We start from the raw sequence: 14,613 nt of genomic DNA, 5'->3' as shown, positions 1-14,613 counted from the left end.
TTAACAAGGAATATTAAAACTGTTGCTCTTATATGTAGAGGTAACTGTCTGAACTAGATTTCTAAGCCATCATTGTTGATGGTGAAAACCTGGAGTGGGTATTGTCCAAACATAAACACCTAATGCTACTTGAGATACTCTAAGGTACCTAAGAAGTCATGAATACACACTAGTGGAGATGATACGTGATCTAGAGAAGATACTTTTTCTATGAAGACAACTGAATCTCAACCTTGCAAATGTCTAGATGACTCATTCTCTGGTGTTGAAATGAATGACACCATCAAACTCCTGATCAGCAGCCCAGAGTAGGTAACAAGTACCATCAGGGAAACACTCAAATGCTAGACAGGATACCCTATATCTTCTTAAGTGGCTTTTTTTTTTTTTTTTTTTTTTGGGGGGGGGGGAGGAGGGAGGGAGAAGAGGGCTGGGAAAATGGGGAAAAGAACTGTACAGCTGTAGCTGTGCTGTCTTCAAAGTATGTCTCAACATATTCAGAATAAGACTGTAATTCTACTGTATCATATTCAACAAGGGGTTACTAGCACTTGTGTAGAATATATGTCAGATATTGTATCTGGTGATATTTGAAAGATAAAACTTGTTTTTACAATTACTCAATTCAGAATCACATGAACAGTGCTCTCACTCACTTCTACGCCTATAGCCACATTCATCTACCTCAAATTTTTTACTCTTCTCCATAACAAAATCTACAATTTTCTTCTCCACTCTTTCCTTACTGAACTGAGTACTGCTCAAAAAATAAACATTTCATACAGAAACATGAAATAAAGATGAAAGATATTTTCTCTTCTGTTGGACTTTGTTAAAGCTCTGAGAAAGCAATTGAATCATTAATTTAACTCCTAAAAACAGTAAGATTATTTACAGTTAATTTACTACTCCAGGGCATAGAGGTAAGGTGGTCTGAGTATATATTGTAAATCAGTACTTTCTAGGGTTCAGATGACTGGAAGAGCTTAGGCCACTCTTTTCTATTTTTAGAAGTAGTATTTTTTTCTGAATCTGCATGCATAGTAGACATTCATGTCAGTGAAGTTGTATGTAATTGATGTAATTGATATTGTAATCATTAAGAATATTGTAAGGACCTAATCAAATCTAGAAAATACAGATTTCTTTTTTCCTATTCATTATTTTTTCAATCTTTATAGCTAGAAATTTTAGATTTTATTTTAATGAATGAATTGTTGGCATTTCTGAAGGTAGTATGATTTCAATACTTGCAGCAGTGAGTCCCACAGCTGAAGCACAATAATTGAGACATTCATCTCCTTTATGGCTCACGTGGGAGGTCAACATTTCATCTGCCATAGCAATGCATCTATCACTACAGATCAAAACAAGAAAATTAAAACAATATTTGAAATTGATTCAAGATCGTCTTCAGTCACAAAGCTGTCTGATATTTACTTAATGACATAAAAAGTCATTTTACGTTGTATTAATGTAAATGTTAACTAATTATATATATAAAAGTTTATTTTATACATACATACATACATACATACATACATACATATATTATATATATATAAATTTCTTTAGGATTATGGACTAGGGCACTGATATTAAAAGGAAGTAACACATTATCTAGACTTAGCAATAACTCCATAGCAAGCATAGCATCTCCAAGCTTTTGGCTGATACTGATCTAGAAAGCATAGAATAAGTGTTTAAATAATCTCCCCATTGAAAATCAATAATCTGTTCTCTTATTATAAGCACAGTATGTGACATAAAAATAGAATAAAATTTGCATTGCATTTTCTGCAAGGACTCTTTAAAGTGTTGCAAACAGTGCAGAACCATTTTCTCCCCAAGATCTTTTGTGAACAACTTGAAAGCTGTAGATCTTTCAAATCCATGTCCATATGGCAACTGCATACAATCTGTATTTATTTTTGCAGCAGTGTATTTACTTTTACCGGGAACAGTGGCGTAGAGGGCAATAAGTGCAGTATGTGGTAGAAGCTTTGAAACTGGGTAGATTAAACTATAATTGCTACTTTTATCTTTTTCATTCTTTAATATAATATTTTGATCCTATTTAATGTTCTACAAAAGGTGTTAGATAGGATTATGGTCAACCTTTCAAAAGCCCGTTTAGGGCCTGTAATTAAGAAGATGGAGGAGAGGCCGCCAGTGAAAGAATGACTTTTTATTTTAGTTGTTGGATTATGTTTAATCTTTTCAAATGCTGGATGCTATTTTGACTAGCAATATCAATTATATATAGCTTGATTCTTCTTGAATTCAATTTAAAAGTTCAGATTCATTTTAAAGTTATGTTATTATAACAGATGTTAATACAGAACAAATAATTTATTTTATCAAATGACAATGGTATATTCCATTAACTTTCTACTGCTTCTGGAAAAAAATGCATTTATAAAAGGACCATGTAATAGGGAAAAACAAAGAAAGTTTGACCATAAAGGAGGCTGAACTTTCACTTCTATCCTGGTTACAGGACATTGCCAGCTTCTAATATAAAAACTATACACAGGTATTCACAAGGCACTGCCCTCTAGTTAATAAATTCAGGCTTTCAGCAAAAGTTGCCTTATAGAGACTTTTTATTTAATCAACAGGAAGTTCACCTGTTATATCAGTGTGGGACTCAGTTTATTCCCAAATAAACTTTACTAACATGAATGGAGCTGTGAATTTCACAAAGTATTTTGTATCCACTTCTCTGCTTCATAGCATTTTCTAGCTTCCTGTTATATATTTTATTACTTCAAGAAGTTAGTTTTTGTTTAGTTTTTTAAACATATTTTGGCTCTGATTTTTCACTGTCTTAAATTGTGTTTAATCATACACAGGCTGCTAACAAATTATTACCAAGGAAACTACAGAAGTATTTTTCGCACACTTTATAGATGTGTAAAGGTAGCAAAAAATAGAGAAAAATTAGATCTCACTGTAAAGTATTTTTTCCTTTGAGAGAAGAAGGAAAAAAAAAAAAAAAAAAAAAAAAGTAAAACAAATCAACAAGAACCCGAGGTTAAGAATAAGTCTATCTCACTATTTCACACAAAGCCTTATAGGAATAAAAGGAAAATGTATTTACTTGTGTTTTGCTTTGTTTTGTTTTGTTTTGTTTACCTCCATTCTTTGCAAGGAATCTTTCACTTTGACAAAATCACTGGTGTTTACTACAGTGTGACAAGATTTTGTCATGCTTGAAGAAACTTCAGGCTTTTAGGTAAGTGATTCATTTTCCTAGCCTCTATCTTGCTGAGTTTAATCTGCTATTAACAGATAACTCTGGATTTTGTCACATATGGAAAACTCTTCAGTAATAGTTGTTATAAAGAATAATCTCTGCAATGGTTCTTGCTCTGGCTATAAAATCATTTTAAGTTTGTTGAGTTTTGTCTACAGCACTGTATATTTTAGAAGCTCCAGAGGTGTATGAAAATTTTGAATTAAGAATTCTGTGTAAAGCACCTCTGGAGGGACTGAACTCTGAGAATTCAACCATTCTTATAAGGCCTGATTGTACTAAAGGAGTTTGTGTTGGTAACCTATGCTGAATTAATGCTTTACTAATTTGCTTGGTGATAACCACCTGCGAAGTGCTCATCTCCTCACAATGAGGGGGTGAGAGGAAGAAAAGACATTACAATGTCTTGTACTGAATCAGTACAGTGTTTTACTAGCCAACATGCCTGGAACCAAAGAACATCAAATACAATCCTCAGAGACATGGATTGTATTAGGAATGGAATAAGAAGTCTTAAGCCTAGTTCCTGGCTTTTGTTGGATTATTTTTACACAGCTTTTGTATTTAAGGAGGATTATGGCACATATGGTCATTAAGATCACACAGTCTTTTTAGATTCCTATAATACTTCAAGGTACAACAAAATAAGTTAAAGATGGAGAAGAAAGACAGTCTCAGTCTCATGGCTTCTTAAGGTTTAAATAAAAACATGTTGCACTCTTTAACAAGGCTATTTCCATATTTTTAAAAAATGGGGAAGAAATGTAGAAAAATTTTGTAGAATTTCTTACTATAAGGACATGGTGTGATTACAATGATAATTATTCTCCATTTCTTCCAAGGTAATCTTAGGAGAACTTTTAGAGCTCTTATGACTTTGGTCTAAGAGCATGGGACACTGGTATTTAATTTCTATGCAATTTTAATGCTGTTGTTATGATTCCTTCATTAAATGCATAATCATACATTCTACAGTTGTCATGGTACATTTTGCAAAAAAATACTACTACAGAAACTTCTCATGCTCAGTCCATTGGCATAATAATCTATAGTGGTTTTTATTTAGCACTGCTGTGGTCTACTCTATCAATGCCTACTGAGGGAGACTTTAAAGCACTCATCTAAGCACACTGGGTAACTATGTATAGTTAATAAAAATCTCTACATAGATTTTGGAAATAAGGGATTTTTTTGCACTGAACTTTTCGTTTTATTTATAAGTGTCAAAATCATTATCATACACAAGGGAAAAATTCAGTATTCAAATTTTCCCTTAAAGACTGACTTAACTTTTTCTTTGACAGGCTTCAAGAACCTTTAAGAAAGTATTTTTTTTGCATTGTCTTTCATTTCTCCTAATGTCAAAGTGCAAAAGAAACAAAGGAAAAACTGAATCCTTTCTCACTTAATGATTTCATACGTCTTATTTTGTATAAAGAGTTCAGATGTTAGGTAGTTAAAATGCGTGGGATGAATTTAGCTTAGCTGCTTAATAAATGCATCACCTGAAATATATTTCAGTCCTTATGTGCAAAATAAAGACACTGGAATTTAAGAATTTTTACTAAACTAGACATATGATTAATTTAGAATAACTGAAAGGATCTTTCTTATTAAATAGAGTATGAGGCTACACACCTACCACTTTTACCTCTAGGAACCATGCAGCTGTCAATGATACATTAACTTTGCCACAGTGCTATGAAGGAAACTTAACTTCTTTGTCCCCAAAAGTACACTATTTATCGGTTAGTGTATGTTGCTAAAAGCAAATACTTTTATTTTATTCTTCCTGAATTTCCTGTATGTTGCTTGGTTGCTCTAGAACACTCAAAAATCTTTTTTTCCTCTTTCATTAATTTTAATTTAACATAGAGCACTTCAAAATAATTCCTTTTTTTTTCCTTTTCTTTCGCTTTTTTTTTTTTGTCTTTCTCCTTTCCTTTTGTCTTATTCCCTTCTCCTTTTTTTTTTTTTATATCCCATTTCTAACCCTTGACAAGCTAACATACTGTCAATGCTGATTGTGATGCAGCTTAATTATGTTTTCTTCTTATGACTGGTTGTGCATTTTGCAAACTGTGGCAATTTACTCAGACTGTTCCTAGATTTCAGTAAGGTTATAGTCTCCAGGATACAAACTAAAGATTTGGTAGTTGAAAACCAATGGTTACAAACTTTGGCATGATTAATCTTCAAAACTGTTCTCATTAGTCACATTTGAGACTGAGCACTCATGAAAAGTGAACAATATAAAATTTGCCAAAGTAATAGTGCAAGTTGGAATAAGTATAAATAGGAGATACTTACTTGATTTGTAAAAGAAAAATTATCTCCTAGACTGAACGTAGATGTCAATATGGACTTTAGTACTGAAATTGTCCAAACCTAAGTAAGGAAAATTATGGACAGTTTCTTAACTCTTTTGAGATAGAGGCCCTGATGGGTACAAACTAATGTGAACACCTTTCCCCCTATCCAACCTCCTCTACCTCTTGCCATGGAGCTATGCAGAGGAATGGAGTGTGGGGTTATGGTCAGCTCATTAATTCTTTGTCTCTGCCGCTCCTTCATGGTCACTCTCTTCAGTGCTCCTGAGTGGGGTCCCTTCCATGGAAAACTGTCTTTCTGAACTGATCCTGCATGAGCTACCCACAAGCTGCAACTCTCCAAGCACTGCTCCAACAAGGCTCTGTACCAAGGCACCCATTCTTCAGGAGCAGACTACTCCAGTACAGGTCCTTGCAGGCTGCAGCTCCCTAAGCCCTAAGCCCTCCTCCTCCACTGTGAAGTCCTCGTCACAGGCTGCAGCTCCGGCCTAGGGCTGTTCCTGTGGGATGTCCACGGGCTGTACCAGGCTTCATCCACTGCTTTACCATGGGTTCCTCCATGACTGCACATGGAGATCTGCTCCTGCTGGTGCCCATGGGCTACAGTGGGACAGCCTGCTCCTTCATAAGCTCCTCTTGGGCTGCAGGGAACTTCTGTTGCATGCCTGGAGCATCTCCTGCCCTCCTGAACTGATCTTAGTGTATGTGAAGGTATTTCTCTAGATTTGCTCACTCTCCCTAGTATTATGCAGCAACTTTTACTTTCTAAAATCTGCTCTCCCAGAGGCAAAACCAGCGTTTCTCACTGGCACAGCTTAGTCCAGTGATAAGTCTGTTTTGAAGCAGTTGGAACTGACTTCCATCTGACATGGAGTAGCTGCTGAGCTCTACTCACAGAGTCCACACCTGAGGTCCCCTTTGCAACCAAAGCCTTGCCACATAACCACAATACAGAAAGTGATATATAACAGTAGAAAATATGGAGTTTGTAACATAATTAATAATGATTTATCTTATTTTTAAAGGTAACAAAGAGATATGCCTTTTATCTTCTTTGGGCTAATTGCAGAGTGCTTTGGTACAGTTTGGAATTATGATGATTCTTGTTGTAGGCTTTTTTTTTTTTTTTTTTTTTTTTTTTTTTTTTTTTTGCCATGAGTCCTAACTGCATTGTTCTAGACCTTATTTTTCTTCAAAAAAACCCAGTGATGATATTGACTTCTTCTCTGTACTCATTTGGGTTTTTAATAATGATGTGAGAGTGGGATTACTTTCATGTAAGATTACGTATGAGCAAGTCATCTTTGATTCCAGTTACTGTTACTGTCTCTACTGTAAGAATTTACCTGAGATTGGTTAATGGTAGAGCAGGTTCGATATATACTACTTCCCTGCTGTCTGTCGACACCTAAACCTAATTTTTTAAAGTATTAGCTGAATGGAGCTGTATTTACAGCAATTTTTGATGAGACGTGGACCTGCATTGGGAATAAATCTCTTATTGCTTGGTTTCTGTGAAAAGAAACTGTCACAGATCTCCACATACCCCTACACAGCAATAACAACAGACTGCTCATTACAGACTCAACTAAGAAGGATGGCACATGAAAAATTCAGACCCCAATGTATTTTTCAGTTTCCTTAAAATGTTTTATTATTTAGATTAGATGTTTGCTTTTACCACATAGTATTTTATGTGATAGAGGAGGGAGAGTACTTAAGTCCATCTTTCCTGATACAAAGTCTGTTTTCTTTGACTTTCTATTGTCATTGAATCATAGAATCACAAGGTTGGAAAGGACCTGCAAGATCATCTAGTCCAAATGTCCTCCCATCACCATTGCTACCACAGGCTACTAAACCATATCTTGTAGCTCCTCATTCAGACGCCTCTTGGACGCTGTCAGGGACGGTGATTCCATCACCTCCCTGGGCAGGCCATTCCAGTGCCTGACTACTCTCCGAGAGAAAAAGTTTTTCCTTATGTCTAATCTAAACCTCCACTGGTACAACTTGTGGCCATTTCCTTGGGTCCTGTTTGTTGCCTGGGAGAAGAGGCCAAATCCCTCCTCATCACAACCTCCCTTCAGGATGTTGTAGAGTGCAATGAAGTCACCCCTGAGCCTCCTCTTCTCCACACTAAACAATACAAGCTGCCTCAGCTGCTCCTCATAAGACTTGTGCTCCAGACCCCTCACCAGTTTCACTGCCCTTCTCTGGACAAGTTGCAGGGCCTCAATGTCTTTCCTGTAGTGAGGAGCCCAAAACTGAACACAATACTCAAGGTGTGGCCTCAGTTGTCAGTTGATTTCATCTCCTAGTGAAGTCTTCTTGAGTGAAATGGGATTACCACTGTTGCTGTGTTCACTCCAGTTACAAACCAGGGTAAGATAAACAGGTAGAGTGTTGTAGTAGGCGTTAACGAGTCATCGGGATGTGATGCCTTAGGATCTCCCCTGCTCTATAGGCGTTAACGAGGTATCGAGATGTGACACGATAGGACCTCGGTTACGTAAATCATGACGCACGCTTGAAGGACGTAGAAGGGGCGTCGAGGAGGCACGTAGGATATATAAGTCACTGTTTAGTTGCAATAAATGCCATTTGCTACATTCTCATATTGGTGTCTGTGTCACAATGGCCCTAGCGAGGGGAGATCGCTAGCCCCCGGCAGACCGGACCTTGAGAATGGGGACAACAAGTGGTGCCTTGTGTGAGGATCGTCAGCCTGCCGCCTCCCTGATGTCCCCCGAGGTCTGGTGTGTGACCTGAGATCCGGTGTGTGACCTGATCCTGGCCAGGATGGAATCGGTTATTAAGGTATTGTTGAAGTTGGGTAAGGACTACGGCAGCAAGGATACGCCTTCTAAGAAGGAATTGGCTGCCATAGTGTCCCGCTCGGAGCGGGAGGGGGTGTGTGAGAACCCGAGGGATATTTTGAATCCTCAGAAGTGAGATGAGATTACTTTGCTGCTTGTGCAGCACACTATGAGCACCCAATCGGGTGCAGAACTCAAGACATGGGGCTTGGTGCTAGGGATATTAAAAACATCAAAGGAGGAGGGAGAAGGGACGGGGGCTGCTCAACAGCTTCTCGGGCTTGCCCCACTGGCGGGTGGAGCAGGAGGTGTGATTATAGCAGCTGGTGGAGACGAGAGGGGTCGGGGTGAGAGTCAAAAGAGTGTTAACGCTCTTCGGAATGATGGGCAGGCAGGGAAGAGAGAGAAGGCGATATACCCTGTAGGTGTTCGGGTGATGCCATGCCCGGTGGAGAGAGACAAGCTGGCGACTGCGTTCGACCGATGCCGTCTGCCCCGGCCGCGCCTGATGAAGGGGGACGAGACGGCAACTGCCCACCGCGGTATCCGGACCCATCAATTCGAATACAATGGTCACAATATCCTTTTAAGGAAATGAGAGAGTGCGCGACGAATCAGGAGTCTCCTCGGCAGATAACGTCTTATCAGTCAAGGACTGAGCCGAGGGGGGCAGGGAGGGGAGGTAAAGCGCAGACGCCTTATCAGGTTAACACGGAGCTGGGGGAAGAGGACAGTGAGGGGGAGGGTGAAGCAGCTTTGTCTTCGGGAACTAAGAGGGGCACATTAACAGATTGAGGAAAGGTCAGATCTAGTCTGATAGATGAAGGAAGATCATTGGAAGTTTTCCCGGTTATTGTAAGCAGTGTCTCCACTGAGTGGGTACCTCTTGATTCCAAAGGGCATTACCCGCCTGCTAGACTGCGTGGAGAAGCGAGGCTTGAGTTCACCCCTCACCCTGAACGCCTTAGAGGCTATGAAATCTATAGGTCCCCTTTTCCCTCACGACATAATGAATTTGATGCGCATGGTGCTGTCACCAGTACAGTATACATTATGGTCCTCAGAGTGGATGGCAGGATTGCGAGCGCCTGTAGGGGCTGTGGAATCGAGTCCTAACCAGCCATTACATGGGTCCTCGTTAATGCGCTTGGTGGGAATGGTCAGGGGAATGGAAACCCTCCAGGGACGAGCAGCTAGCCTTAGGCCAGGGGAGCTTATAGCGGCTACAGACTCGATGATTCAAGCGTTTAAGAGAGTAGCCAAGGGCATGGAGTCTGTGGACCCCTGGACCAAAGTGACCCAGGAGCCGACAGAATCATTCTCCGCCTTTGCAGACAGACTCCTGAAGGCCATACAGGGGTCAGAACTCCCGAAATCGGCCCAAGGTCCAGTTATTATGGATTGTCTCTGGCAACAAAGCCAGCCGGAGGTTAGGGAACTTCTCTGCACTGCTCCACAGCTTGGTACGCCTGGGGAGATGATCAAATATATTCTGGATAAGCAAAAGACAGCGTCTCTGACCAACGAAGGGTTAGTGGAGGCTATTGTCGCTGCAGTTGGAGCACGACAGCCCCAGGAACTGTGCTATGGGTGTGGCCAAGCAGGCCACATTAAGGCAAATTGCCTGACTGCACGTGGGGCACAGGGATCGTGGGGTTCGGCAAGGATTTGTTTGTGAAAAGAATACTCTTAAGGCTCAAGACACTTGTCTTGATACTGAACAGAACATTTGCCATTTTGAAATTCATCCCAATGAGGCACTTGAAACAGTGTTTATATACATTGGAAAAGGGTGTGTTTGTATGAGGACCTCTTGTAATTCCATACTCATAAACGATGTTGCTGTGGATACCAGTAATCATTCAAATCTCTGTGTCTGCAGCTTCAACAGTATTGTAGGATGTGACTCTAATTACACAGTTCCGGTTATATCACATCAGTTCCTGCAGTCTAATTACACACTGATTCAAGATGTATTATCCGCCCCAATTGAAATGAACCTTGCTTTGGTAAGGAAACTGTTACAACAGGATGATCTGTACCAACAGCTAAAATGCATTTGAGACAATGGACGGAAAACCTTGATCACTGTTCACCATGACATGGGAGAGATACTTCGTGTCCTAGAAAGGGTGAAGAAGGACGGAGAACACCATTGGTGGGAGATGCTTCTTGGATGGTCACCAACAGTGAGAGGGGTACTAAATTCCATACTGCATCCAGTTGTGATCTTATTAATCCTAACATTGATATGTTTGGTGCTTGTAATTATATTATATCTGAAGGTCTGGCGTATGCTGAGTAGCCCGGCTTGAATTACCTAAGAATGTAGTGTATCACCCTCTGTATAACCTATGCTAGCGCTATTAGGCGGCAAGCGAATAACGTGCTGTAATGGGGCAAGGCTTTACCGAGCATGGGGAGGGGGAGATGTTGTAGTAGGTCTTAATGAGACATCGGGATGTGACACGATAGGACCTCTGTTATGTAAATCATGACGCATGCTTGAAGGACGTAGAAGGGGCATAGAGGAGGCACGTAGGATATATAAGTCACTATTTAGTTGCAATAAATGCCAGTTGCTACATCCTCATATTGGTGTCTGTGTCGCAATGGCCCTAGCGAGGGCAGATCACTAGCCCCCGGTGCTCAAGAATGGGGACAACAGTAGAGATTGTGTTTTAAGCCAATTAAATATACTCTACATTCGTGAGAATGGGGACAACAGTAGAGACTATGTTTTAAGCCAATTAAATATACTCTACATTCGTGTGTATCTGTAGAAAAAAAAAATCTATAATGTAGGCAAGACTTTTCTTGACCTTTTGCCCTCTAAAGATAGAGCTCTAAGCAAGCTCTTTGGCTCAATAATCATCCTAGCAGGCTGTAGTGATAATTGTACACTCAGTTTTTGTACAAGGTTGAATATATGGATTGTCTTCACACACAATATATTACTTTAGATCCAGTAAAATGTACAGTAATGAGCATATAAATGCATAGCATACAAAATGACCCAGATTGGTTCAAAGTCTGAGAATCATGTCTGGAAAAAAGGTCTAGCTAGTCAAACTAAAATATCAAATATTGTGGGGGAAGATGTAACTGTGAGCGAGTCACCAAAGAGCTTATCAGAATCTTTGATAGACCTTATCACTGTGAAACCCTGGGAGACTGGAGTGTAAGACAGAGAGGAAAGGGTGTCTGCTTGCATCTAAGGGTAAACAGGAGGTTCTTCTGTATGTGTTGTAAATCTTGTCACAATTGAGAAACATTTCATACTTTATCACTGTAGTTTGGGAGAAGCTAGGGCCAATTAACTGATTAGAGGAACTGTCAGAGGAACAGGAACTTCTTGTTTGTAAGTGAATGGTATATAAGATGTATGTTGAACACAATGAAAGAGAACTATTCTGATGCTACAAGAAATTGAGAGAGGTCTCTAACTCCACTGAGTGCCGACAAAATATAAAATAAGTTTAGAAATATCTTTTCCTGTATAATGAATCCAAATGAAAATAACAGCTATGTTTATTATGTCAAATATGAGTAATATATAATTATACATTATATATATTGTACAATTATTATGACTAATTATATATAATATATGTTATATAGTACTTTCTGTCATATATTACGCAGAGTATATGATGGCATAATACTTTATTAGTATATTGCACTATACTGTGTGCTATATAAGTAATATTTCTATTTTCTTCATAAAGTGCATTAAATAAAATTTATTTGGAAATGTAAATTGTTTGATAGAAGTGGATTTTGTGTGTTTGTGTGTGTGTGTGCTGGAGAAGTATCAAACAGTAGTCAGTATTTGAAATGATGAAATTGATATTATGAAAATTAACAATCACCTCCCGAGTGTCAAGACCTCAGTAAATTATCAGTAAATTCAACCAAAATATTAAACAAAAAGTTTGACCAAAAACCTAATCAAATAAATACCAGGAAGAGCACAATAGAGTAAACTGAAAGTTGATCGGAAATTACCCTCTGAAACCTGGAGAGAAAAATACAGTGACTCTGTACTGTTATGTTTACTTCTTACACCTTCCAAATTAGTTTAAATCTAGTTTGAGTATATTAAGAACTGAGAATATTAACAGCCTAAATGTATAGATGAACTTCCTACTTTTTGTCTTGTTCTACTTGAAAAAAGTCTTCAGTCCATTTCCAGTCTTTTTTTTTTTTTTTTTTTTTTTTTTTTACATAGTTCTGTTATGATTCTAACTTCTCTGAGCCCTTCAAGACAGAAAGAAGTAAGCTGAACTATGCATGAAAGGTGACATGGAAGCAGCACAGAGGTTTATGCTCTGGTAATGCCTGAATGTCAGTGCTGAGGAAATCCATAATATTCATGTTGAAATTTTCAGTCTTCAGTTGTAGCCTGAGAGGGAGCACCTACAAACATCTTGGTATTTTAGATAAGAAGCATTGTAAGTTTTCTGTACTATTTGGAAATCTAAGACTGTCAAGAGTAGCAGTAAGACCTCTCTAGCCAGCAAATTAAAGACATATATTTCTCACAGATACATGTATTCCAACAGCTTCAGGCAAGGAGTTTCTTCGCTCAGCAAGTACTGCTGTTTTGTCAGTGAATTGCATCTGGTTTCCTTTCACTGAAATAGCGCTCAGTTTTCCATACTGTCAGTGTACTGAAGTTCTGGAATCTGAATATGGTGAAAAGGTAAATATATACCCTGAATGACCTACCTGGACTTTAGGACTTTAGGAGAGCCAACTTCGATCTCTTCCGGGACCTACTTGGAGCTATCCCGTGGGCTCGGGTGTTAGAAGGTAAGGGGGACTCTGAGAGCTGGTCAGCATTTAAACAGCTCTTCTTCCAAGCTCAGGATGAGTGCGTCCCTGTGAGCAAGAAATCGGGAAAAGGTGGCAGGAGACCTGTGTGGATGAGCAAGGAGCTCATGCGCAAGCTCAAAGGAAAGAAGAAGGTTCATGAAATGTGGAAAAAGGGTCTGATCACTTGGGAAGAATATAGGAATGTAGTCAGGGCCTGCAGGGATGCAACGAGGAAGGCTAAAGCCCTTCTGGAATTGAATCTAGCTAAAGTGATAAAGGATAATAAAAAAGGCTTCTTCAAGTATGTTAACAGCAAAAGGAAAACTAGAGGGAATGTGGGCCCCTTACTAAGTGAGGGGGGGGTTCTGGTAATGGGGGATGCTGAGAAGGCAGATACTGAATGCCTTCTTTACTTCCGTCTTCAGTGAAAAGGCTCTCCCTCAGGTTTCCCACACCCTGGAGGTTAGTGAGAGGGTCTGGGGAATGGGAGACTTCCCTTTAGTCAGGAAAGAGGACGTGCGTGAGCACCTAGGCAGTACTAAGGTCCACGTGTGCTGAGGGAGCTGGCGGAGGTCACTGCCGAACCGCTCTCCATCATTTTGGAGAGGTCTTGGATAACAGGGGAGGTCTCTGAGGACTGGAGGATAGCTACCGTCACTCTGGTCTTCAAAAAGGGCAAGAAGGAAGATCTGGGTAATTATAGGCCTGTCAGCCTCACCTCTGTCCCTGGAAAGGTGATGGAACAGCTTGTGCTGGATACCATCTCCAGACAACTGGGAGAAAAGGAGGTTATCAGGCGTAGTCAGCTGGGTTCACCAAGGGGAGGTCGTGCTTGACCAACTTGGTGGCCTTTTATGATGTTGTCACATGCTGGGTGGATGGGGGAAGAGCGGTAGATGTAATCTACCTTGATTTTAGAAAGGCATTTGATACTGTCTCCCACGACATCCTTATAACAAAGCTGAGGAAGTGTGGGATAGACGAGTGGACAGTGAGGTGAGTTGAAAACTGGCTGACTGGCAGAGTGCAGAGGGTCGTCGTTGGTGGTGCAGAGTCTGGCTGGAGACCAGTAACCAGCGGTGTCCCCCAGGGGTCTGTGATGGGTCCGGTCTTGTTCAACATCTTCATCAATGACCTTGATGAGGGGATAGTGGCCACCCTCAGCAAGTTTGCTGATGATACGAAGTTGGGAGGATTGGCTGACACACCTGAAGGCTGTGCTGCCATTCAGTGAGACCTGGACAGGCTGGAGAGCTGGGCAGTAAGAAACCAGATGAGGTTCAACAAAAGCAAGTGTAGGGTCTTACACCTAGGGAGGAATAATTGCATGCACCAATACAGGCTGGGGGATGAGCTGCTGGAGAGGAGCTCTGCAGAGAGGGACCTG

The 14,613-nt window shown here is 40.0% G+C and overlaps 1 pseudogene; it reads left to right on the top strand.

Annotated features, from left to right (window-relative positions):
* Window positions 1-8,849: 8,849 nt before the first annotated feature.
* LOC146545756 (uncharacterized) lies at window positions 8,850-10,723 on the top strand (annotated as a pseudogene).
* Window positions 10,724-14,613: the final 3,890 nt, after the last annotated feature.

This window comes from Meleagris gallopavo, chromosome 1 (assembly GCF_905368555.1).
Source record: "Meleagris gallopavo chromosome 1, MGAL_WU_HG_1.1, whole genome shotgun sequence".
In the NCBI taxonomy this organism is placed as follows: domain Eukaryota; kingdom Metazoa; phylum Chordata; class Aves; order Galliformes; family Phasianidae; genus Meleagris; species Meleagris gallopavo.
The sequence above is the reverse complement of the archived record's forward strand: the minus strand, read 5'-3'. Positions and strand labels throughout refer to the sequence as shown.